Source organism: Anguilla rostrata, chromosome 4, assembly GCF_018555375.3.
Source record: "Anguilla rostrata isolate EN2019 chromosome 4, ASM1855537v3, whole genome shotgun sequence".
Taxonomy (NCBI): domain Eukaryota; kingdom Metazoa; phylum Chordata; class Actinopteri; order Anguilliformes; family Anguillidae; genus Anguilla; species Anguilla rostrata.
Window position 1 is genome coordinate 62829443 of NC_057936.1, and position 27753 is coordinate 62857195.

Genomic DNA, 27753 nt, shown 5'->3' on the forward strand with positions numbered 1-27753 from the left:
CCTGCACACACGCTGAAGAGACAAAACGGAGAACAGAGAGAGAGAGAGAGCGAGAGAGAGAGAGAGAGAGAGAGGGGGGGGCAGAACAGAGAGGAAGAAAAAGAGAGAGAGAAAAAGTGTAGGAGAGAGAGAGAGAGAGAGGGAGGGGGGGAGGAGCAAAGTGATTCCTGGCAGCAGTGGGCTAATTCAATGATCCTTAGCTGCATTTTCCTTGTCAGAATATTCATGAAGCAGGAGAGCAGCGAGAGAGAGAGAGAGAGAGAGAGAGAGAGAAAGAGTGAGGTAGTGCTAAAGAGAGAGAGCGAGACGGGGGAGAGAGAGAGAGAGAGAGAGCAAGCAAGCCGGCAGAGGCAGAGCGGGAGAGCGAGAGAGAGAGAGCGAGAGCAACTCCTTTCACCTGAAGATTAGTTTGTTTCGCTCTCGTTCACTCACAGCTTGCGCTGAAGCCTCAGAGGCAGCCGAGCCGCCAGACTCCGCCAGAAGGTGTCAGCCTTTTGATCGCTCTTCCTCTTCTGATTATCCTTCTACACCTCCTTCCGTCCCTCCGTCATTCTCGTTTTATTCTTTCAACGCAGAGTGCCCAGAACGCTCCCATCCGTCCCCCGCCGATCGCCCCCCGAAGCTACGGAACGGACGGAGAGAGAGAGGAGGAGAGAGAGAGAGAGAGAGAGAGAGAGAGACAGAACGAGAGAGAGACAGAGAGGAGAAGAGACTTACACAGAAAGAAGGGGAGAGAAAAACTTCTGAGGGTCTGAAAACTCCGCGTTTTAAAGGAAGAAGCAGGAGGGCGCTTTTAAAGGTAATTAAAGCTTGTTCTTTTGTCCTCTCCAGTTTTTAGTTTTCCGATGCGATTTCAGCTTATCGTTATTCATGCCATCCGCGACTGGTGATTGAGTGATATCGGGCTCACATTGTCGATGAGACCAAAGTTGTATGCAGCACACACAGAAGAAGAAAGTGCTTAAGGAAAAACATGCTGATGTTCTCCATTATAATGCCATAGGAAGTTCATTCATTCTTTTCTTTTTTTTTCCTTTTTTGATGTAGTGAGCTGAATATTTATCAATATTTGGCTTAATGGATTAAGGCAATATAAAAACATGAGGAAAATAAAAGTTATGTTCTTGCATTTTATGGGGGTTGTATTTGTTTTGGCTGTTTATTTCTGATTATGGAAAACACTGAATTGAGGTGAGAGAGAGAGAAAGCTGTGTCTTTCTGTGTGCGTGTGTATGTGTATGTGTACGTGTGTGTGTGTGTGTGTGTGTACGTGTGTGTGTGTGTGTGTACCTGTGCGTGTGTGAGAGTACATGTGCGTGCGTGTGTGTACGTGCGTGTGTGTGTGTACATGTGCGTGTGTATAAGTACATGTGCATGCGTGTGTGTACGTGCGTGTGTCTGTGTGTTTGTGTGTGTGTGTGTGTACGTGCATGTGTGTGTGTGTGTGAACGTGTGCATGTGCGTGTGCGTACGTCTGTGTGCGTGTGATCGTGTGTGTGTGTGTGTACGTCTGCGTGCGTGTGTGTGTGTGTGGGTGTGTGTGTACATGGACGTGTACGTGTACGGGCGTGTGTTTGTGAACGTGTGTGTGAGTGCGTGTGTGTGTTAATGAGATTCCCTCTACTTGGGTAGCAGAGAATAGCGGGTTTGAGGCTGTAGCGGGAGAGAGGCGCTGGGCTGGCTGGCAGTCTGTACGGTAACCAAGGCAGCTGACATGAGGGAAAGCCAACAAGAGACACTGGGGTGTCTATCTCTACACCCTCTGAAGCACACACATTCTGCCAAGCCCTGTCTCCTTACAGTGGATAAAGGTTCCATTGTGGGGGGTGGGGGTGGTGGTGGGGGCGAGTGGGGAAGGATTAATTAAGTACCTTCATGTACACAACATTTAACTTCCCTCTTTGGAGGGTGGGGGGGGGGGGGGGACTCGGCAAATTTAACTAAATGACATACCCACAGAGAGAAGCTGACTACTTTAAAATGGAAGTCTGGCTTGGGCTTGGAACATAAACAAAGGTGGCTTCCAATGTGACAAGTTTACATGGGGCAAAAGTCATTTAAAAAATGGAAAATGAATACAAATAAGATGTGAAATACAATGCTGATAATAAGAAAAGGGGATGCTCAATCTGAGTTTTAACACAACTTTTGTCGGCATTTCCCTTTTAACCCTTTTGCAAAGTAGGTTTCTTGGTATGTTTTTTTTTTCTTTTTCAAAATTCTAAGTCAGTGTTCTAGAATTCCATTGCAGTCAGTTACCAGCAGTGATTGTTACATCAGCATTAGAATGCTCACTTACGGTATCAGATCACGTATCTGTGACATCACAAATTAAAGGGGGATATAGCAATTGATGCAACCATATTTCAAAGAGAATATAAAAGTGAGAAATGAATGCATTCTCCTGAATGGTTAAACAGGGTACTGTGTATACAGTACGTGAAACAGGGTGCATCTCAAGGCCACCAGCACTGAGTAGCCAAATGCTGCTGTACTGTAGTTTGGACAGGCTGCACGCTCCTAAGTAAAGGCCTTCATCGATCCCATTATGTTTGAGATTTTTTCAGTTTCTGCAAATTTGGTAGAAGTTATTTATTTACGCAATTTCAAGGCAGGTCTCGTAATGTGGCAGTGAAAGATGTCTTTTCTGGTTGCCACGGAGTCAGGCAGAAATAATTGTTTTCCTCTGCATCAGGTGATAGGCTACTGTGGTCCAGGAGTGGCACAGATGCTCCTGGTTTCTGCTCAGTCCAAACCAATAACTGCATAATTGGATGAATTATTAGGCTTAATGACCACAATTATTAGGTGGCCATGTGCTGGAGGTACTCAGTGTTTTAGTATACAGGCTCTGGGCATTCAGACTCAGGGTCTGAATGATCAGTCTAACTCTTGCAACCAAGTTCAGATGGAGCAAAAAAAAAAACAGAAACATCACTGGCGCTTCTGGACCAGGTTTGCCAACCTCTGCTCCATGTCTCTGGCATGGAGACATTCATTGTCGAGATTGGTGGTCCTCCAGTTTTACCTGTTGCAGTTATGGTTTGCTGGGTGTTTTGCTGTGTGGGGGTCGAGGGGGGGGGGGGCGTAAAGGTGGGGTAGGTAGGGGTTTTGGGCCCCTGGAAGTGAAACCGCACACTGGGTGCTTTGTGGCGGAACCCTTGTGAACATGAGATTCTGAAAGGCTGTTCGGGCTGCACACGACTACAGCTACCGCCTCGGCCCGGGCCAAAAAAAAGAGGGCTCCTTTTCAAGCCAAGGGCAAAGTTTCAAACAAAAGTCTGCTTCTTCTTCTGCTCTTGTCCGGTGTAGCAACATGGGGACGGATCGCATTACCGGTCCCTGGAGATGTGTTTTTTTTTGCTGGGTTGTTTTTTTTTTGTTGTTGTTTTTTCAACACTGTGCAAATACTTATTTTATGTAAGAATCTCTTCTACTTTCACTTCACTGCCAGTACTTTCACTCATTCAAAAATGCGACGCTGCCTTTAATTTGGCCTGGTGTCCTTGCTTAAGAGTATCTACCACCATGTAAAGGGAAAGAGGACTGACGTCACGGGCACTGGCATGAGGGGAGGGGAGGTAGCTAGTGGACCTTGGTATGCCTGGAGGGGGGTGGACAGGGGGGGGGGGGGTGCCAATTTTCTTGCACCTCCCAGATGTGAGAATACCGGCTTGTACTACTGAAACTGCATTGCTGTCATTTTTTTGATTGCTTTCAAAGTGCTTTATTGTGGGTTTCCCTTGTATTCCCTGTCCGTCTTGTGTATTCCCTGTTGGCCTTGTGAATTCCTGTTAGCCCTGTGTGTGTTCTTGTTAGCTTTGTGGATTCCTGTTAGCCTTGTGTATTCCCTGTTAGCCTTGTCTATTCTTGTTAGCCTTGTGTATTCCCTGTTAGCCTTGTGTATAGCTCTGTTCGCTTTGTGAATTCCTGTTAGCCTTGTGTGTTCCCTGTTATTCTTGCATATTCCCTGTTAGCCTTGTGAATTCTTGGTAGCCTTGTGAATTACTCTTAGCCTTGCATATTCCTTGTTAGCTTTGTGCATTCCCTGTTAGCCTTCTTAATTCCTGTTCGCCTTGTGTACATCCCTGTTAGCCTTGTCTATCCCAGTTAGCTTAGCACTTAGGATCACATTCTGTCAGCAACACAACCTTCTGCCAGTGCTGGGAGGTCCACTGCACCTCTCAGACAGCCAAAGAAGTGTTAATGTTGATTTCTCTCAATAGATCCATCATTAACCTAACTCTATGTGCTGATACGATGCATGGACGGATAGATAGACCCTGTTTCTTTTCTCTTCTGTGACATGCTTCTCGGTGAATGAATCTATTCAAAGATGGCAGTCACTCAAAGTGATAGACTGAACACCGCAAGGACGCACGTCCCAAAATTAATTTAAATTGATTCTCACAGTCATGCCTTTTCAGGAGCAGTTTTGGAAGTATGCAAGACTTAGCCACAGGAATCCGTTTTCAAAATGACCCTGATTTTTCAAAAAGGCCTCTGCTGTCTCCTCCTGTTGGATGAGTGTGAGTCTTTCTCCCCGTCCAATCAAGTGAATGTGTGAATAGCATACGACCCCCCCCCCCCCCTCTCCCAAACCCCCCCCCCCAGACAGACACAGGTCATTAGCCATCCCTGTGAGCCAAGGAGATGTAGCAGCAACCCTACTGTGATTCTAAGGTGAGCCTAAGTCCTGCATGTCAGGCAGAATCACCCTCCCACGCCCCCCCACCCCCCTCTCTGTGTCTGGACCGCAGCCTGGGGGTACAAGTGGAGTACACCATCACAGCAGGTCACAGTACTGCCACTGTGTACTCACAAGTACAGCGGGGACTCTGATAGCCAGCACACACACATATAAACACACACACACACACACAGACATACACACACATAAAAATACAACAGGGATTCTGACAGCCAACACACACACACACACACACACACAAAAACTTAAACACCTAAATTTACACATAAATACACATATATATAAACATATCATACATGTAAATACATAAATGTACACACACACACACACACACTCACACACACTTAACAGAGCATTCTATGGCCGCCATGCGAAGACAGGCTCACACTGTAGACAACAAACAACATGCAGTACATACATACAGTATATAATCACACACACATACACACGTAAACCCACACACACACACACACACACACACAAGCAACACGCAAAACAACACCACACAAAACCCGCCGACAGCACTGACACCTGTATGAAGGAAAATTACATGTAATATCAAACATCACAGACAGAATAACACATAATGTGTTTCGGTTCTGCCAGAAGAAGCACCACACTCACAGACAGAAGGGGAGGGAGAGAGAGAAATAGTGTGTGTGTGTGTGTGTGTGTGTGTGAGAGAGAGAGAGAGAGAGAGAGAGGGACGGAGACAGAAAAGGGTCGGGGGGGGGGTGGAGAGACAAATGTAATCATAATGCACAGCGTTAATCTACACCGTTTTTACTATCTCAATATTTTACAGCTTTTATATATGCTTCCCTCACATCTGTGTCCCTTCGGCCTTGGCTGACAGCCAAAAATATGATCAGACCGAACCGGCCTTATTCCATAACCTTGAGCTTGTCTGAAAAAATGATTATATTTTATTGCCAAAAATACCCCAATATTCAAAAGTGAACACAATGAATTAAGCCCCACCAGTGGAAAATTAATTACAGTCTCGGGCAGGGGGACGAAAGCAGAGTTGACTGGTGAAAGAAGGGGGCGATGGGGGGGGTATGGGGGGGGTGCAGTGGTGGACAGTCTCTCAGAAAAACTTTCACGGAGAAGAAATTGGACGAGGAACAGCCATAAATTTGATGTTGAATTCCATTAGCACTCAGACCCCGCTCTTCAATGCTGAAGCCCTGTTTTTTTTCTTTTTTTAACACGCCTTTGTGGATGAGCTCCAGCTTGGGTTAAATCACTCCTGAAACATGACCCCCTATTGAGACACAAAATGATTATTATTATTTTTTTTTTTTTAAGTTTCATTCAGCAGTTCGCCCGTTGTCCCCTTTGAACTTTCAGTGCGTCTCAGGTACTGATATCGATCTCGACAGGTGCGGCCCGTATAAACCGTGCATCGTCGTGGCAACCTGCCGCGGGCATGAAAGGTGAGCTGGGACAGGGTGGGGGGGGGGGGGGGGGGGGAGGGGGGTAAGGGGGGGCGGGGTCCTTCGGAGGCGAGGCATCTCCTCCACAGGGCACGGAAATTCCTAAAAACCAGAGAACAGAGCCGGGTTTTCCAACCTGTTTTTCCTTCTGCAAAAGTCGAACAGTCACCCCCCCCCCCCCATTCCACCTTGTCCCACTGCTGGCTCCTGCAGATCGGAATAAAGGCTTTTCCAGCGGCACAGCGACACCTTCGCTGAGAGCCAGCTGTCAGCCAGGGGACAGAGGAGAACACAATACACCCTCTGCCCCAAAAAAACCACAAAGCTGTTTCTACCTGAAATTACACACCGCAGGACGGGCCATATTCTGCCGGGTAGAGAACCAGACTGATTCATCGGTAATGACTGTAAGAGAAGGGATCAGCAGCAGGGCAGAGATGGAGCAGGTCCTAAAGAAAAAAGAAAAAAAAAAAAGAAGCTCTCCCAGGCTTATTAATTTGTTCTGAAATGCGTTCTAGCGCGAACATGTCGATTCGATGGGGGGCCGTTTTGGGAAGCTTCTTCTTCTTTGACTTCCCCTGTTTGATATTGAAGTTATGGATGTTTGGAGAAGTTTTTTTTAATTATTTTTTTAACAAATAAAAACGCAAGGAAATTCTCCCGACTCTTTGAGGAGCTGCAAGTCAGGGATGAGGGAGCTGATCGGATCTGACAGGACCGTGCGGGGGGTGGGGGGGGGGGGGGGGGGGCGGCGAGCTCTAACCCCACTGTTTGTTTGTTTTTTGGGGGGCATGAAACAACGGGAGGGCCAGGCAGAATCTGATTGTTTTTCCGCGGTGCATTCTGGGTAACCGACGGGGAGCCGAGCAGAAAGGCTACGGAGAGCGGGCGCGTCGCGCTCCCCGTGCGTTCCAATAAGAATTTGGAACTTAGAGCGCGCAAAGGCCATTGTTAAAGCTGAGAAGGTTCCAGAACCCTTTTTTTTCTTTTTTACAGTAGCCATAGCATTTTCGGCTACGTGGAGAAGTTTTACAGCCTCAGTCACACCTCTGAGAGGGCACATTATGTCACGTGTAGCCATTCTTCATCGCGATTTGCACAGAGTTTTGTTTGGTTTACCAGTCCATTAATACAGCTGCACATATACTGAGCCACTCTGGGTTTTAAGCAGCTTGCTAGAGGGTACAGTGGAATTAAACAGGCCACCTCTGAGTTTTAAGGCCAGGTTCTCTTGACCATCTGACCACACCGAGGACCACGTTGCTCCCCTTCGATGGCGGGAATCGATTTTGTTTTCGGGTCGTCGCCCTCTTGTGGCGGCGGCCCCCCCCCCCCGCGCCCCATTTTCAGTCCCGTGCGGAAAGCTGTTTATTTAAAAATGTTGCGGGTGATGGGCTTAAATATTTGAATGGGAAGCCGTGGCCTGAGAAGGGGAGCTGCATTATTCATGTGATTGTGGGGCCGTATTAACAATTTACACGTGTAGAGCACTCCCTTTCTCACGGAAGGGGACAAGGACGGAGACACACACACGCGACAGAAACAGAGAGAGAGAGAGAGAGAGAGAGGGAGAGAGGGAGAGAGGGAGAGAGAGATAGAGAGATGAAGACAGGGAGAGAGAGAGAGGGAGAGAGGGAGAGAGAGAGAGGGAGAGAGGGAGAGAGAGAGAGAGAGAGGGAGGGTCGGCAGTGTGGGACAGTTATTACATCCCTGACAGTATTTCGTACACATTATTTATCAAATCCTGTGCGGCTAGCTCAGATTTTAATCTCAGCTCAGCTCCCCAGCGCGACTGCTCGCCCCTTGCAGAGAATGCACAGCGCAGCAATGACTCTGTCCTTCTGTTAAACTTGTGTTGCACACACGTAGCAGCACGCTGGACTGAGGCGACTCGGACAGGACCAACTCTGGCTCGTGGTAAAAATGGAGACACAGCCGGTGTGCGCTATCGCTAGTTCTGCTGCTCTGGTTGATAACATCTTCAAAATCCCCTCAGTTTTTAATTGGAGGAGTGCAAAGGGTTGGGTAGCCAATCGGATGATTGTGTTCACTCGGGTCACGTGACCCGCTTATTAAGCCAATGCTGCTGTTACGGTTTAATTGGCTGAGGAGGGGGTCCTCGGCGGGGTGTGCAGTTTACTGCAGCACGCCATGCTGCTACCAAAAGGTGTCGGGTGGGAAAAGGGAGACAGCGGGGAGAGAGAGAGAGAGAGAGAGAGAGAGAGAGAGAGAGAGAGAGAGAGAGCTGGGGGAGGATAGATCCACGCTGAGTGCTTTGCTGGGGGGTCCGTCTGTTCAGCTGTCACCCATATATGCCATTTGCTTGAGTGAGTAATCAACATCTGGCTGGAACTTGTGAACTTGAGCAAACTTCCAGCTCTTAAAGTAACAGGCTGTGATAACAAATAACAGTTACATATAGTACCCCACCTTGTCCCCCTCCCGCCAACCTGCCCACAACCTCTCAGACACCCCATGCACTGATGCACACACATACGCACACATAGACACACACACACGTACAAGTACACGTAGACACACAGAAGCACGCATATCCCCATTGTCAACCTCATCACCATCGCTGTCTGATGTTGCCTGTTTCTCAGTCAGTGAGTCCTCCCCTTGGTTTAAACAGCTCCTGTCAGAGCATAACATGATTTACTGAGCAGGGGAAAACATGCCCTGCTCTCTGCCCTTCTCTCAACCTTCCACACTGACACTGCCCACCCAGCGTGTCAGACTATCCTTTCATCGGTCCAGTCAGGGGAACCCGTCTGCTTGGGAAATGTACTTTTCTTATGGTGGATTTTCTTGTTTCTAGGTGTCTGTATTTCTGTTGATCTGCAGTATTCTTTCAGTACTGATGAAATATATCAATTCTCTCTTTAGTGACAGCTGATATGCACCTTCTTTGAGGATGATATCTAGCTACACTTTGAGAGACCTGGAGAAAAGAGGTACTGTTCGACAACAGCTTTTCTGGGCTTTTTCACCACCTAGTGGTAAAACCGAGTACTGCCTTCACTTTGAGGGAGTTGCTAGTTTTGGTAGTGAGCAAGCGTGTTTCTCCAAATGCGCACAGAAGGTGATTACAGGGAAACTGGAAAAGCAGTCAGTGCACCTGTACTACCCCCAGCGCTCCACCCTCAGACAACAAGTTGGTCCATTCTAAAGTTTGTGGGTTTACTTTTGAATTTCCAACGTCTCCTCTCACTCCAACAAAATGGCTGCCTACGCCAGTGACAAAGCCTTACCCAATCAGATCTTCTAAACAAAGCCTACTTACATGTATATAGTTGTACAGAACCCCATAGATCGTGTACTCTTATGAAGTACGTTTTTCACGCTATTCAACAACATAGGTTGCCGCAATCACCTTCGATGTGCATCCGTGCTACATCGTTCAGGGTTATCAATCGTAATTATCTGATGTCACTTGATACACATGAATGAGAATAGCAACATTGCACGTAATTGATTTCTCTGTATATTGAGCACTGTGGGCTGAATAATGACCTAGTGCCACATTCAGACACGGCTCCGTTGAGCTCTGTATTTTATTAAGATTAGGATGGATGGAAAGCTGCTATACAGAGGCAATTATGCTAATTTTAAAAAGGAAAAAAAAAAACAATTCCACAACTAAGAAAAGGAGGTCTATGCAATTAACAGAAGTAGCGGTGCTTCGTGAGGTTTCCGTATTCAAAGCTATAATTCACTCACACTTCTCTTATTTGCGCTGTAAAAAAAAAAAAAAAAAAAAGAAAATAAATTAAATTCTATTAGTGCAATTAGCTGTGTCTTCCCCTTGGAAACTTAATACTCTTCTTGATACTTGCAGGAAACCATGACATTTTAACCCAGTAAAGTACTATAGATACTGTATATTACACTCGCAAACACACACACACACACGCACACACACACACACACACACACACACAGGGTATATATAGGGAACTGTGAGGAAATACCATTTTCCCCCTGTGGCACAGAAGGACAGTGTCAGGTGGGGTTGTTTGTTACCAGGGTTCCGTGTCACCCTGGCGACCGACCGCCATTGTTCTCCAAAACAGCGAGGGAACATAACAGAACACTTCTGGAGACAGGAAGAAGCATGATGCATTCTTTTGTTGTCCTCACAAGGATTCCTTTTTATTTATTTATTTATTTATTTATTTTTTAAATGCAACAGTTTAATGTTAAGCAATTTTTCAGTGCAGGAATAGCCCTATAACTGCACAAATGCTCTTGCGTGCTTGGAGTCTTAAAAGCCTTGTATGTGCACATACATACATGTCTAATTCATTTATTAGCCTGGAGTCCATATAAAAATGCATTTTCAAATGTGACGGCACATGCACTTACGTTGAAGTATAAGACGGGTTTCTGAGGTACAATTTCACTTTGGTTGAGTAAACCCTGGTGCTTTTCTTATGTCTGACCTGAATGTATTTATAGACCATTCGATTTTTATTTATGCTGAAAATTAAAAGTTTGTATTTACTGTTGTCAGGGATACGTTTATAGTGACACACACACACAGGCATATAAATTGCTACGAGTTCCCTGGCATGACTAAAGGACAGCCAGTGCTTACTGTGCCATACCATGTGACAGGAAAGAGGTGTCTTGTGGGATTTGTAGTCCTTATAAGGCTGAATGCAAGTGAACTGTGGATGCTGCAGAATTACAGTCCCAGCATGGTCAACACATAGCCCTGGTGCGTGTGCAGCGTTGGGGATTCAGAGATATTCTGTGGAGTTGAGGGGGCAAAGTCAGGTGGATCTGATCAGACATCCGCACAGCAATGGGACAACATTATTTGTCCGGTCAGCATCTAAAGCTGGACATGCACAAATAATTCAAAAATCTGACATTTTGGTGGAAAACAGACATCTGGCGACCCTACTCAGCGCAGACCGTGTGACACAGAACCTTTTTAAGCAGTTCCGTTTGCCTGGGAATCCACAGAAAATCTTCCAAAGACCTACAAAGGCTGTGAAGCTAAGTCAGGCGGAGCCAACTGTGATGTGCTTTTATTCGAGGCACGATGCCTTAATCTGATTGCGATCACATTAAACATACTTTTTTTATTCAGTACAGGAATGTGATCTGGCAATTTGGCTCAAAGTGCTTCACAATTCAAAAACGCGATTTCCCCTCAAAAAATATTAAGCCATCTCTAACCGTCAAATGTAAAAAAAAAAGTACAGTACACATGCAAACCATACCTTCAGTTCTAGCCCTTGCAATACTGCATTGCTGAATATTTGCAATGTTTCCTAAATAAGACAGATGCATGTAAAGTTTCAGATTAGGAAAAGGCAAATACATCTAATTACTTGCGCAAATACTGTTGCATTGCAGTTGAATATATTTGCATGTCAAAAAATTTGCGTCTAAACTCCAAAGTTTTGTGCGGAAACTCTCTAAGACTGAAATCATCGTCAGATGTACGAGTTTATGAAGCCAAATCAGGGCAATTGCAGGCTGCAGATGGCTCCAGACTTCTACATGCCATGATCCACAAACGATGGCACCGGCTTCCTGGATGTGTTACGCGACCAAATGAGTCGTGATTAATAGGAAACACACACAATCTGATTAGATTTGAAATGAAATCAATTACAGAGACAACGGCTCACACCCCGCAAATGGGCAATCCAAAAAAAAAAAAAAAAAAATGACAATAGCCACGGTTCACGTCGCGATGATAATTACCAACACTTTTTTTACGTTGGACGTATTGATGAACGCCACTGCACTGTGCGTCTTTGAGTAGATAATTAGGTGGATTTCAGCGAAAAAATACTGGGCCGAGGTTGTCACTGTTGTCCCGTCAAGCCAGAAAGCAAGTGTAGAGTCCGCCTGTCTGACGATCATCAACATGGCGGTCGAAATGGTGGAATAAGTGGCGTGGCGGCCTGCTGGCTGACCAAGAGGCAGAGCCGCCGAGATGAGGATCAGCTCTTAAAGACAGGGTCGTCAAACCGCGGTCCTGGGGGAGGTGTCCGCTGGTCTCCGGCGCGTTTCAGGACGAGAGACGAATCTACTGTATGTCATTTATTGGTAAAAAAAGAGCCCACACACTCTGTTCTCTGGAAGGTTGTGAGGAAAGCACAAATACATGCAGACACTGTTGCCAGGGTTTCAATTGTACGCTCCAGGGGGAGGGGCTGTGAGATTGGAGGCCACTAGACCGGTGTGTGATTGCAATTGTGGACTGGTGGGGGGGGGGGGTTGCACTATTATTGCTCTCGGGATCTCTTTTAAGGGAACCCACGTCTCTTTTGCAGTGTATTTTTTTTTCCTCCTAGTTCCCCCTCATAATTCAAAATCTGCGACTGTGGCCCTACCAGGACTGGAGTTTGGACTCCCCAGTTTCAAAAAAAAATAAATCCTAGCTCGCTGGGGAACGGCCTTCCGGAAGCCTGCCGTAGTGCCAGTTTTCACAGTCTGGACAGCCGACAGACGGGGCTCTGATAGGTGCTATCGTGCTAGGAAGTGTCAGCGTTTTTCCCCCAGAGAACACGCTCATGGTCTCCAGCACAGTTCCCTCACGACAGGCGAAGCACCCCCTTCTCCATCCTAAGGGTTTGCCTTGTGGTTATTATGGGATCATAAAATTAGAAATGTTTAGAGAAACAGTGCTCCTTTTAGGAACTATACAGAAAGCTACTGCATGAGGGGAAAGCACTATATATATATATATATATATATATAAACACAATGAACATAGGTACGGAGATGGTGACACGGAACAAGAAGGAGAAAGATCTCGCGCTGAGTTAACTATTCGCACCTTATCCAAACTAGCAATCAATACATATCTTAATAAAAATGGTCTGTGGCCATGTCTGCTAATGCTGTTCTATTATAAGTTATACATCCTTCATTCGTTCTTCAGTCTGAGTGGAGTTTTGTGTACAGGGTTCCCCAAATTCTACAGGTTATTGCTTGGGTAATGTCACAATCATTTATCATTATCACCTATATAAGGGAAGACATGGAGGGAAAGCATCACTGACATTACATACAGGAGGAGTGAATAGGTGGACAACACAGGGCTATTCAAATAATCACATATGACATAAAATAAAACCATATTGTTGAAAACCACAGATTTGAGACGAAGTACACTACAGGTTTTTGTTGTGCTTTTGCAGGCAAACAGAAGCACGGAAAGACTAACAGAAATGTGTGATTTTTATTTTTGTTTTTTTTCATAGGACGATACCGCAGGTTATATCTCAACATATTTTTGTTTATGTTGGATTTTGTTGATTGGGTACTGCGCTTCTTCACTTCACACTTCGGGTGCCGTGGGCTTTCGACAGGATCCAGTTGGATTTGTTCACGGAAGCCGAAGCCACAGCTCCTTTCTGAGAAAGGAGGCGATATAATGGTATTATGCAAGCGCAGATTGGAGTGCGAAGCCAGAGCAACACGTCCTGTAAGACAAACCAATTTACTGTTGAATTTGCAGAAATATGGTGCAGTAAATTGGCCAATTCCGTAGGACGGAATGCAATAAATAAATAGATAAATAAATAAATAACCTGAAAGCAATATTTGTCTATTCTCAGAAATTACAAACGACAGATAGATTTGTGTCATTTCATTTTGTTTTTGTTTTTGTTTTTGTTCACTGATTTTATCAATCACACGTGCAAAATTGCAGGTGAGACTAGACCATCAGCTCAGTGTAACTACAGTTTAGCAAGGTCACGTGCAGCTTAAGGGAAGCATCACCACAGATGGATAAAACGCGGAGGTGAACATGACCCCTCCCATTTTCTGTAACCTACACCTTCACGAATGAATATAACACCCACACAACGGCAGATGCGTCGTCTCGAGAAATAAAAACCTCGCAGGCATTCATTAAAACCACTGTTAGTGTTCTAGAACTCCACTGAATTAAATTACATCAGCTTCCGAATGCTGTTACGTGCATCAGAATCACGCTACAAGGAACATCCGTGTGTTAACACCTGTCTTTTTCGTGCTATAAAAAAAAAAAGATCACACAGCTTTCGAATGTTCAGTCAAGAACATTCTGATCATTCATTTGTGACCTCACACCAGAGACAGCCTTAGCCGAGGCTGGTCAGGTGCTAGCATTGGCCGTAACATTTGTAGAAATTAATGGTGTTAACAACTAGCAAATTTCCATTCGTTGTGAACGGCCAAGTTGTGGATCATGGGTAGTACTGCTACAAAGGAGTGCTTAGCCTGTTACCGGGCCAAAAAAAAGCAATGAATGGAAGTGAACTTCGCAACTTAAACCCTGATAGCTATGATTACAAATCTATGATTAGAATTCACCATACACTGAGGCAAACAAGTTTTCTTTCTTGGTCACAATCAGTTGTTAAGAGGATGCAAAATAGCTGGGGAACGATAGCCTGCCATTTGCGAACTGCACCAGGGCAAAATTTGTTACATAAATATATTCTATTCACAAAACGTTGGCTGACCGACAGCTGGGCCCCACAGTGGTCTAATACAGTGTTTCTCAACCCTGGTCCTGGGGACCCACTGTCCTGCATGTTTTAGATGTCTCCCTGCATTTGAACATGCCTGATTCAAATGAATGGGTCGTTATCAGGCTTCTGCAGAGCTTGATGACGACCCATTCATTTGAATCAGGTGTGTTGGAGCAGGGAGACATCTAAAACATGCAGGGCAGTCGGTCCCCAGGACCAGGGTTGAGAGACACTGGTCTAATAGGCACTTGCTTGCTGGGTAATTACTGGTAAAAAAAAAGAAAAGAGGAAGACAGAGACCACCATAATTCACATTCCAACCCCACTAATGTCTCAAGGGATTGAGAATGCATGAAAGATACTGAAATTACTGAAGTGCAGAGTACATCATGTACTGGAGGACTAATTCGTTCACAAATCATCGAAAGGACAATAAGAAAATTCCAGAAACATTTCAGATTTTTCTTTTCCCCAGGCATATTGTTAGGGGGATATATTGCACTTGGGAAAAACCAGAGCTCTCTCTCTCTCTCTCTCTCTCTCTCTATCTCTTTCTATGAGCATCAGGTCTTTTTACTTCCTCTGTGTGCATCTCTGTCTCACTCTGTGCCCCCCCCCGTCAGCTCCCATTCAGAGCTCGACTGGTGGTTTTGGGTGGTGGTGGGGGGGAGGTTAGGAGGGCAGGTCGAGGTTTTGATTTTGTCCACACAATGGCCTGAGCGACTTTGCTCCCCGAACACATTCTCCACTGCAGGGGGGCTCTTCTCTGGCCCCAGGGAGACTGTGACTTATGATTGCAGGGACGGGCACGCATGGATTCACAACCAGCCTCAATTAAACTTTCGCCACCTTTGCCAGAGCGATTAAACCTCACCACCCAAACTCACTGAAAGACACAGAGATGAGAAACAGGTGCGTTATCAGCCTCACACCAAATGAAGGAGAAGAGGAGGTAACATGGCCAGGTCAGAATGCGGAACCATTAGTGACAGAACAGGCCCATTAAGCCATGGAAGAGTCGGTCTTTTGGAATGTTTTATTTTTTTTTTTTAATTCAAAGTCGTTGTTCTAGAACTCCACTGCTTTCATTTATCAGCAGTGGCTGTTACATCAGCGTTAGAATGTTCAGTTAAGAACGTTCTATTCACGCGTTTGTGATCTCACACCTTCACAAGTCCTCTCTGTGGAAAGCCAAGAAGGGAAATATCAAGCTCTAACAAAGAGATTACGAAAGCTGTTAGGTCCACCATGAAACAAAATTACACCACAAGGTCTTTTTTGTGCTATAAAAAAAAAATCACACAGCACCCTTTCATTTTCAGATTGCAGCATGTTAGCCTGTCAATTGCCTATAATCTTTGGCAAAAATGGCTTTGAGGAGTTTGACCCAGGAGGAACCAATGGCAGGAGCTTTATTTCAGGAACAAAATTCATGCTCATTCTCCCTGCTTCCCTCTACCTGTTGATCTCTCTCTCATTTGTGGTTTTAAAGTTACCCTCACGTACGATAACTTCAACAGAAAGTGACGCCATTCCCCCGGTGACCAGGCACTTCAGTACATAAATTAGTACGAGAAAACTAATTAGGACGATAATTTAGGCGACTCGCAAAGTCAATTAAAAACGCTAAAGATACAGTGTGTCATTTAATTGCAGTAATGCACTGCTACAACCCCCCAGAAACAACCCACCCCAATTACCCACCAACCCACCTGTGGGTGTGGAGTTCGTAGGGGGCGGGAGGGTGGTGTTGGGGCGGGTTTGGGAGAGTACCAGTCTCTGTCTGGAGACATAATGACTGACAGACTGCCTAAGCAGCTTGGCGGTAAAAGATTAGTCCGCCATTTTACATGAAGGGAGCGTTCTTTAAACAGTGCTGTACATCATTAATACCAACCAATGCCAAATGCCTGTTGTTTTTCTCTCCGTCTTATTGAAAAGCCAATCAGTCTCCATCTGTCTTACTGAAGAGCCAGTCAGTTTCTCTCTGTCCGGGTCATCTCAGGAGAGAGAGGTGCAGAGGTGCACGTATTTTTCCTTTCAATGGTCCGTCTTTCGGGGTAAGTAGGTAGCTCGTTCGCAAGTATGATAACCGGTTCCTTCTTTTTCCCCCCAGACTGAAATAAGGCAACCGCCATTTGAGTAATTTCATTCACTAAACGGACAGAAATAGTGCCGAAACACACCATCTTCCCTCATTTTCACACACTCGAGCGATGCAGGAAGCCTCATGGAGGCAGCAGAGGCTTTTAGCAGAGCGAAAGCAAAACACATAGCAATCATTTATAACACAGCCTTGTCAGTCATAGGGCCTTGTCAAATTACGTTGAGCCCCCCCCACCCACCCCACCACACCCCCCCGCCCCACCTTCAACCCCACCCTACCGCCCCACATTCCCCCAGCTTAATTGCTGTTTCGGAGGGAAACAAGGAAATAGCATTTCTCGCCTCTGGGCAGAGTGAGCGGGCACGTGCGGTTGTCACTCTTCCTCTTGCGTGTGTGACGTTCCCTTGTTTGCGTCCCTTGTTTTCGGCGTGCGGCTTTGCCCCGCATCTCATGTCCCCCGGGGCACGAGCAGGCCCACGTGTAAAAGGGCAGGGAGGGGCGCGGGAGGGGGGAGGAAAGCTTTAAGGGGCCAAGGAGAGGGTCTGTGTTGCCGATTGTCCTGTAAAATACAGAATCAGCCCGTAGTTGGAAAGTAAATATTATTCTCCGTATTGAACTGGTGTGGAGCGTGTTTTGTGCCGTATTTGAAGGAAAATTTGAGGGGGTGGGGGCTGGCGGTGCACCCCCAGATGTGAATACACCCACCTTGAATTAATAATGAAAGAAAATACGCATTTTCATATTCCCTACTTTTTCACTTATATGTCTCCATGTGAACAATCACAATCGACTGCTGTTTGCGAGCCAAATTGCCCCTCGGGGACATTTACTCTGCTCTAGCCCCCGGCTCACGATTGGTTCCTGTACCCTCACCACGACCCACGTCCCCTTGTTCCGTATTTTCATTTCTGGAAGTTGCCAACCCTAAGTGGGGCTCAAGAGAAAATCGCAATCCCCCTCCCCCAGCAACCCCCCCCACCCCAGCCGCCCCAGGCCTGCAATGGCAATTCCAGCACCACACCACCCCCACCCTCCCGTGGACGAAAGAGAGAAGTGGTAGGGACCCAAATCAAATTTCGTGTAGGGCTGCCAAAAGGTCAGGGGGTGGCCCAGAGCACAACCTTGAGTAGGAAGCGTGATGCCTCATGGGAAATGTGCACGCCCATCTCGGCAATTAATCATTGCCGAGATGCTCCAACCGATGATAATACAAGTAGAACTGAAGTATAAATTAAATTATAATTTAAGTACGGTCTGCTTTTAGCATGAATATGAACATGAAGTGAGCGTGTGTTTACAACAGGATCTACTTAAAAACACAAAAATGGAAGTGCCCGTTTTTTTTTTTTAAGCGAAAACAAGATGATGGTTTTTGAATACAAAGATGTAAAAACGCACGCGTTCCGGTTTTGAACGGCCAATCGGACGAAACGATTCGGTTTCGAGCACGGTTTTTTTAACGGCCTATTAAATGGCAGGTTGTGAATTGCGTAGAGGCGGGGTGGGGGGCAGGGTGGGGGCGGGGGGGGGGGCGGAATGTGTGAGCGGCGGCAGCAGAGGAGGACGGAATCATTACCCCCTCAGATCAGACCTGCCCCGCCATCACAGGCCTGTCAAACGCGTTTCGACTTCCACTCCGCCTTCCCCCACACCTGTTAACCCGCCTGGCCCCCCCGCCTGGCCCCCCCGCCGGCCGCCTCATTCCTCGCCCAGCGGGAGGCCGCAGAATTCCATCCGGCGGTTACCTTAACAACGCGTTCTGCTCACCTGTGCGTCGCAAACCCCTCTCTACGCGCACCGCGTGTCAGCACATGCTCTGCGCTTACACGCCGCCCCTGTCCACACACCTGTGGATGAAGACATCCTGTGCACTTATACATCAACACCTTCCATGCACCTGTGCATGAAGACATCCTGTGCACTTACACACCTCCATGTTCCATGCACCTGTGCATGAAGACATCCTGTGCACTTATACATCAACACCTTCCATGCACCTGTGCATGAAGACATCCTGTGCACTTACACACCTCCATGTTCCATGCACCTGTGCATGAACACATCCTGCGCACTTACACATCAACACGTTCCATGCGGCTTGTTGCACCAACACATTCCATGCACCTGTGCATCAGTACATCCTGTGTGCATAACACAGACTATGTAATTCAACGTATCGGCTCATCCCATTCATCGGCACATCAGCATTCCCTGTGGACTCGTACATCAGCCCATCCCATCCATCCACACAATACAGTCTGTGGAATTATATGCATCTATGTATGCATCAGTACTTCCCATGCGTCTGCAGCATGCATGTATGCATGCATCCATACATCCATATATTCCCTGCACCTGCTGTTTTATTTACAAAAAAAACCTCTCCAGCAAAAACAGGCAATGACACCAAATTATTCAAGGATGTTTTTTTACCCTTACTTTCTAACCCGAATAATCTAACTTGTAATACATACAGGAATTTGTAATGATCATTAGGTGTTTCACTCAAATGCTAATTATTTCTACATTTTTGTTTTGTGTTGAAATTAAAATGAATAGATTGTTCAAGTTGCGGTTATAAACACAGGAATTAAAATTATGAGAAAAAAAGGAAAAAAAAAAACAATGAACAATAAATACATTTTTCCTACTTCTGGGATTTATATCAAAGTCAAACTGGACAGCATATGATCCTCAAAAACATTGATTGCCTTTTGAATGGACTGAGAAACATGCGGGCGTTGCAGGGTAAAGCCCCGAAATTGCCAGTCTGCCGGATGATGGCAATAGAGGTGGTCCTGGGGAGGGGGGGGTGGGGCGAGTGGCGAATGGCACAAAACACAGACTGGAATGACCCGAAAAAGTTCCAGTGAGCTGTCAAAATTGCACTTCGACATGCAACACACCCCAAGCAGTGGCCCCCCTCCCCCCCATGGGTGCGTGGCGAGTCAACGAAAAGTACCGAAACCACTCAGACGCGTCAAAAACATACGGCGAAAATACCGCTTTTCCAGAGCGACTGCTCGCAACACACCAGGCGCCGGCCAGAAGATAGAGCCCTGAGATTTTTTTTAAATGACGTTTTTGGAGGAGAAACTTTTGACAGCGGCCCGCTGGGAAATCTCTGCTCGCACTCAGCGCGTGCCTCTAAATAGCCGGCGTCGAAATGCTTTGTCCCGCCAAACACCCGACACGGTTTTAGTTCTCACATACAAACACCTGAGAGGCTTTTATTTTGAAAGCTGCCTTTCTAAACGCGCCGAGGTGAGTGTTGTCCAAAGCTAAGAGCCTTCAAACGAGAACCCGAAATGAGCTCGGTCTTCGACACCGCCGAAGAAAAACATAACCGTCCTAAAAAGGGGGGTGTGGGGGTGCGGGGGGGGGGGTGTAAATAAACACTCCATATCAGTCAGAAGTCCTTTTCCAGAGCAGACGCCGAGAAGACGCGAAATGAATCGGCGCGGAGACGCGTCGGTCACGCTTTGATGTGTGCGAGCGCGGGGGGCTCGGGGTACCGATCGTCGTAAGTTATGCAAATTTCAATCAAGGCCCCCCGCTCCTCGCGGGTCGGCCCGAGAAGGCAATTAGGGGCTCGAGGTTTCGCCAGCGTCCGCCGCTGAGTGCTCGTTTCCCCTCTTAAGACGGACGGACGGGCGGGCGGCCGCCGCGCTCCGATGAAGTATGAATACTGCCCAACCGACGTTAAGAGAGAGAGAGAGAGAGAGAGAGAGAGAGGGAGAGAGAGAGGGAGAGAGAGGGAGGGAGAGAGTGAAAGTGTCAAGGCGAGTGGGAGTTCGGGGGGGGGGGGGGGTACATAGTATTTTTTATATTTTTTTTAAAACCATATCGAGTGCAATTGATGCGAAGCAGAAATTACACCAGGCTGGATTCTTACTTCACTACATCGGCAGCATCGGCAATGAAAAGGCAGCGTTGCCATGAAAATCTGGGGGACGGGACTGGGGGGCGAATGGGGAGGGGGGGGGTGCCTCGTCTGAGTGCTGACAGGCTCCTGAAGGATTTATTATTTTCATTCTGTGTATCTGTGAGGGGGAGCACGGGGGGGGGAGCGTTGCGGGGGGGGAGCGGGGGGGGGGAGCGTGGGGGGGAAGCGCGGGCAGGCAAACACCAGGTTCGCGCAGCATCCCGCCAGGGCTTTTCAAGCCCCCCCCCCCCCCACGCCACAGCGGCTATGACAACACGCGCCTCCGATTACCGCCACGTGCGCTGAGCCAAGGCGGCCGCCACAGAGCCGCGAAACGAGAGGAAGCGGGAGGGACCCAACCATCGGCCCCGTCCGGGTCACGTGTTATTCGCGAGCTCTGAGGCGGAAAGAATCCAGGTTCAGAAGGTAGACGCCCCCCCCCCCCCCCCCCCCGAGGTATTTCTGTTCCAATCACCAGGATTCGTTAATTAGCGCAGTTTGCTACAGCCAGGAGGGGCGAACGCTAACGGGCTAAATCAGCCCGGCTGAGCTCGCGGGTGGAAGAAACACGGCGGGACTTTTGCTCTCTGACCCCTCGGCCTTCCTCCTCTGCGTACGCTCGTCTTTATTTTGAGCAACTCGGAACAGTTGAGAACATCCAGCTCTATAAATAAATAATCTGTTATATTAGATTGATGAAGGCAGTACATTATGCTCAGTTACATGTTTACTGTTCTGTGCTTCACATTTGTACATGCTCTGGCATTGCCTCTTGGGTTCTTCTCCCAATAAAGCAGTATTGATTTTAGTGGGCTCCTTAGTTACTTGCTGTTTGACTAGCTGATACAAACAGTCAATCACCTCGGTTACATTTTATCGTTGTTGTTATTTTAATAACATTATTAATTGAATAGTATAATTAATTTTTATATATGCTTTGGCAAGAATTACAATTGTATTTCACACCAATAAAGCAATTTGAATTTGAATTTAAGAGAGTGAGAGAGAGAGAGTGAGAGAGAGAGAGACAGACAGAGAGAGAGATAGGGAGAGAGAGTGGTATAAGCAGTGAATAGAACAGCGCTGGGATTATCGACAGCAGCACAAAGCATTCTGGGATGTGAGGGGGCCCCTGATTAACAGGATGTGGCATACGGTTGGCACGTGGCAGTACTGGGTCACATTCGCCCCACCTGAGAAGTCGGGGGAGGAGGGGGCTGGGGGCCTGTATTGTTGCTCTCCACAATGAGGAGAGCACAAAAGGTGAAAAGGGGGGGGGGGCACACACAATGTATTTCTGTCAAGATGTTGAACCCAGCCATTCTCCAGCCCCCATGCGCTCACAATCACAGGGAATCAATATTTCATGGCGAGGATTTTCATGTGACAAAACCTTTTTTGTTTTTCGCAGTGACATCCTGCTCCTTTGATGGATCCTCATTGCATTGTTGCTTCCAAGATTAGTTGCTTTTTTTTTTGGCTTTTTCTTTGCTTCATTGTCTATGCTGTGCTGTGTGTGTGTGTGTGTGTGTGTGTGTGTGTGCAGCATTCCAACATCAAAATTTGAAGCACATGATTGAAATTAACTGAAAGTAACATTCAGTTGTTAAAAAATGTGAAACCAAATATGAGAATTTAGCAAATTATATACTTTACTAGAGAGACAAAGAGAGAAATAGAGTGACAGAGAGAGAGAGAGAGACTCACCACTCACCTTTAGGGTAAGGTAAAACAATGTTGTCAACCTTACAAAAGTTCTTTAAAAAAGTTACTAAATTTTACTAAAAGACTGCATCTCCATTAAAAGCTCAGCAGAGTAGTGGTCAAGCATGATGATTTTCTGAGAGGTGAGCCTGGTATCTTAGAAGGCTCAAGAAGTTTAAAGCCTGCCTGGGCAGTAGAGAGGTGGCGTTTTAATAAGCCATTTTTCTCGTGCTTACAGACACATACGCTTCCGGCACACCCCCCCTTCTCTCGCTGGCTGGTGCGAGCCGTACCCACTCAGAGTTTTGGGTGCTTCGCTCACCAGCACACGTGATACACGGAAGAGTAACAGGATGGCCTAAATCCCACAGATTCTCGCAGATTGGACCTGATTGCTCATACATTACCTGAACAAACAGAGAATAAATCCTCCTTTAGCCCCCCCCCCAGGGAAGGGGAGGAGCTACAGGCCTGTTTTTAACATCTCTGTTCCCCTCCATCCACAGAAAAGCCATCCTGGCAAGAGCCTGATCGAGTATCAACATCGGGTGATGGCCATCTGCTCTTCTACTAGGGAAATTCTCTCTCTCTCTCTCTCTCTCTCTCTCTGCATCTGCTCTTTCCCTCTGTCTGTCTCTCTCTCACTCTGCATCTGTACTTTCTCTCTGTTTCTGTCTCTCTCAGCCTCTCTCTCTTTCTCACTCTCTCTCTCTCAGGTGAATATTCTGCCCCTTCATCCAAGTTGAAACGTCACTGAAACAGTAGCTTCATAATGACACACTCTTTTTAATTAACGTACTCTTGCCCATTCCTTGTATGGAATGGGGTGATGGGGTGATAGTTCCATTTTGGAGGGGTAGAGAGGGAGCAGTGACCCATCGGTTTGAAACTTCTTTCTCACTTGGGTGAGCAGCCCTCACTGACCCCAAATGTCTATTTAATGGTCGCCATACAGGAGCGGCATCATTTTTTCCTACAGATTCTTTTTCTTCTTTGTGTGGCAGGTAAAGGGTTAATGCTTCAATGAAATGGTTAAAAGATAACGCATATCCCCCAGTCTGGGCACTAGTGCACCTAAGCCTTTTGCCGTTCATTTATTCATTTACTTTCAGAGGACGAGCGAAGGAGGAGGCTTCGGAAGTGAGATGTTTCTCACCGACCCTGAGCCTCTCAGCTCATTTTTAACCCTTTGAAGAGTAGGTTTTTTTGGGATGTTTTTTTTCTTCTTCTTCAGAATTCTAAGTCAGTGTTCTAGAACCCCACTGCTTTCAAATTACCAGCATGGGTTGTTACATCAGCGTTAGAATGTTCCACTAAGAACGTTCTAATCACGTACTTGTGACCTCACACCTTAAAGGGTGAAGACCAGTGAGGCGTCCTCGCTAAAGTACCATATTAGGAGACCGGACCACTGCTCCAGAAGTAAACAGCGTTTGAGCTGCGTTCCTGTCCTGTGTTTCGCACACAGTCAGGCTCCGGTGTGGATGGAAAGTTGGCTGGGAAGCCCAGTCATGTGACGTGGTCATCACGTGGGTTGACCGCTACGAAAAAGGATAAGGCGTTCTGATCTGTAGTGTGGTCATGGTGCACTCTGACACCCATGCATTTTAATGGGGAATTGTTCCTATATTGTGGCCCGGTCAGAAGTTTAAAAACAAAAAAAAAACAGGTGTACAAAAATGGTCAGGAGCTGCGGGCCCTGCGATGCGGTTGTCACACGCTCCGACCGATACGCAGATAGACTGGCAAGTCAGCTAGCAGCTAGTCAGCTAAGTTTGAGCAAAGATGGTGAGAGGTAAAAAAATAAATAAATAAATAAAAACAGTCGGGACGGTTTAACAATGCGGTCGTGCGACAGACTGTCGCCGCCCTGCTGCAGCTCCGCCCCTTTTGCGTATCGCCCCCACACAGCCCGGCGAAGGGCGGGGCTGTTTCCTGCCATCCCCCACCCCCCCCCACCCCACCCCCCGGGATCAGGGTCCTGCCTCTTTCGCTAACTGATGGAGACTCTGAGCTGCGTGATCACCGCGCCCCACCCCCCACCCCACCCCACCCTCACCCCACCCCCACCCCGCCCCTCCCTGCATGTAATCCATCACCTGATCGATTCCATTGGCGGTCCATCGACCTGGAGGCGTGTTCGTCAGACAGTGGAGGAGAGGCCACAAGCAGCCTGCACAGACAACACTGCTCAACGATGGAAATTTTATTTATTCGTTAATTTTTTTTGTTAATTGTCTGAACTCTTCACAAATACCTTTTTTTTTTGTTGCTCACTGCAGTGTGATGGTTTAAAGGTAAAAATCTGTTCTTTTGGCGTGGGCTGGATCGAGCACTCTGTAGTCTGGCTTTTTTTTTTTTTGTTGCTGTTAATTATTGTGTGACTGTTAAAAGGTAGAAATCTGTTCCTTTGGCATGGGGTCGGACTGAGCATTGTGCATTGTGGCAAACGGCTACGTTGCGTAACTTCGTAGCATTTGCCCAGAAACTGGCCTCACCCAGGGGAAATTTGCATTGTGTTTAAAGTGTGCAGGCCAACCATGTATTCAGGAGGGAAGGCTGGAGTGATTTTGGAGAGCAATATCATTCTTCCAGCTGAAATTCGGCTGCCACCACCCCAGTGCGCCCACAGCCCCACACACTGTTCCTCCTCTTATGACTGCAGCAAATCTGGCCGTACCACCGTTGAAATAATATAGTGTAAAACCACAGCGTCTCATCTCTAGGCCACAAAGTGAGACGGCTTTGCTTTTAAATTTCAATCAGAAACTGCATATCATTAATAAAAATGTTTTTTTTTTTTTTAATTAAATGCCAACAGAACAAAAAAAATTAACCTTAACAAGAACATGCCAGCCTTCGCCTGTTTGGCAACCTGCAGAGAGACCAATCATCTTCTGCGCTGTCGTCCCTGAACCAATCAGCTAAAAGGTGATATAAAACATAATTAACGACAGCGCGTGCTCCTCTCGAGCGTGCACGAGACAACAGGGACAAGGATTTCGGCACCTGCCAGCTTTAATATTCACTATTTATGGACAGTGGGGTTAGCTAGCCGCCTCAGTCGCTGAACGCAGATGGTCGATCTTGGAAGATCTCATGATGCCCTCACATTCACGGTCTGGGAGCAGCGCTCACTGTAGCAGTGAGAGACGGGCCAGGGACACAACGGCTCGGGATGCAGGTCTGAGGGATATAATCCAGACACAGCCTCTTCTCGCTCTTCAGCTCATTCGTTCTCTCATGGCAGGAAACCCAGGGCTCTTTGAAGACCTGTTTTTGGTCTCTGCTACCAACGCCACCCGCCCCCCCGCCCCCCGTTCTTGTCCGGTGGACTGTGACGTGAAAACTGGCAGTTGAGGTTCCTGGGTAATGTCGCACGGCTAACAAGTAGAACCCGCTCGGAACCGGAGGCGGGGGGGGGGGGGGGGGGGGGGGTTCCATTAGCGATGTGAAGCGACCGTGAGCTCAGCAGGCCATTTAGCGGGTCCTTCTGACCCCCCCGCCCCCGCCCCGGGGGGGGGGGAGGCAGAGGGAGGGGGCGGGGGGGGGGAGAAAGAGGGTAAAATGAGTTGGTATCAATTTGCCATTAAAAAGTGGGGGTTCGTTTACAAGCCGGTTAAATGAGCTGTTTACTTGTAAGGAAGGAAAGGGAGATACTGTCATTCTGAAGATGCAGTGGGGGGGGGGCTTTGTGTTGGGGATTGTGGGGGGGTTGGGTTTGGGGGCTTTGTAAGCCTTATAAGGAAAGGAATGAGTGCAGAGTTACAGCAGCAAGAGGAAAGCAGAGCTTCAACATCTCTCCTCTCTGCTCCTACATCTCTCCTCTCTTCTCCTACATCTCCTTTCTTCCCTACTCTTCCTCTCTTTCCACATCTCTCTCTTCTCCTACATCTCCTCTTCCTATATCTCTCCTCTTCCACATCTTCCTTCTTTCCTACATCCTCCTCTCTTCTGTTACATCTTCCTCCTTCACTAATCTCTCCTATCTCCAATCTCTCCTCTTAACTCTCCTCTCTCCTACATCTCTCCTCTCTTCTCCTACATCTCTCCTCTCTTCTCCTACATCTCTCCTCTCTTCTCCTACATCTCTCCTCTCTTCTCCTACATCTCTCCTCTCTTCACCCCCGTCCCTCCCGTCCCCGGTACGGTGCGCACGCAGCATCCGTCCAGCAGGGGGCCGAGCCGCTCCGCGACGCTAGCGCAGTTTCGCGCGCCGCCGAGCTCCAGCGCTGTTTTCAAAAAGAAAAAGAGGAACACCTGTTGCCTCCCCGACTGCGTGTGCTCTCGTCTCTTTTATATCGCTCTTTTCTTCACCTTCTTCCTTTTCTTGTCTTCCGATTGGACCGCGAGGCGCGGGCGGAGACGGGCGATGTTAGCGACCGCCGAAAAGATTAGCCGCCGAGTGAAAAACGAATCCGCAAATCCGTCTGGGGACACCCCCCCCCTCCCCCTCCCCCCTCTCCGCTCTCCCCCTCCCCCTCCCCTTCCCCCTCTCCCGTGCGACGGTGTCTGCCTCCGTGTGGATAATTAAATTTCCACCTTCGTTTACAGTCCTGCACTATTACGGCGCATAATTAATTTCATTATTTTTTTCCCTCAGACTGACTGTTCTGAGCTGATTACGACTGGCGCGGCAGCGGGGGACGGAGCGTCGTGTAATTACACATTACTCTCACCTCTCACATCGCATTATACCAGAGCTAATGAATTACGGAATAACAAAAGCTCCCTGTCAGGTGTCTTTCAGGATGCCGAAGCATCTCGTTGTTTTTTATTTCGTTCGCGAGGAACTATATAAAGAGCCAAGCTGAATCTCGCAATCAGCTGATCTGCCTATTTCCCACCGTAGCTATGTAAGTTACGCAAGCCGCATTCGTTTTTTTAAGTTCTCAGAACCGAAATACGTAAACATATTACGTAGGCAGACTGAGCAGAACTGAAACCGGATTGCTTGCTCCTTTGGTCTCGAAAATGTTTTCACCTTTCGTGATTATGGATGGCACCACCAAGTGTATCGGATTAAAACAACAACAACAACAACAGCAACAACGTACAAAAAAATTAACTGTCCTGCACAGGGTTCCGGAATGACAAGCATGAACAATGGGACGACAATAAACGGAGCGCTGCGTGTCATATTGCACCGTAGGTCTCTTACGATTGGGTGACGCTGGATCAGGTTCCTTTTGTGAGCGTCCACGAAGCAGGCCTATTGTTTTTCCGTCCGTTCTCGGTACGAGACAGTGACACTTCGGTAACGAAAACACGCCCGACGCTCCTGGCCCGTGAAGGGGGACCGGCGGGGGTAGGGGACGCAGAGAGGCCCGGAACACGGCAACAAAAAAAGAAAAAAACAGGACAGGACAGGACAG

At 47.3% G+C, this 27753-nt stretch overlaps 1 protein-coding gene across 1 annotated transcript in view; it reads left to right on the forward strand.

The window, feature by feature from the left end:
* Positions 1-247: 247 nt before the first annotated feature.
* Positions 248-27753, forward strand: part of LOC135253915 (cadherin-20-like) — a 66376-nt gene continuing 38870 nt past the window's right edge. The window contains exon 1 of the mRNA XM_064333756.1: positions 248-799. The gene's annotated coding sequence lies outside the window, so the exon portion shown is untranslated. The remainder of the gene's footprint in view (positions 800-27753) is intronic.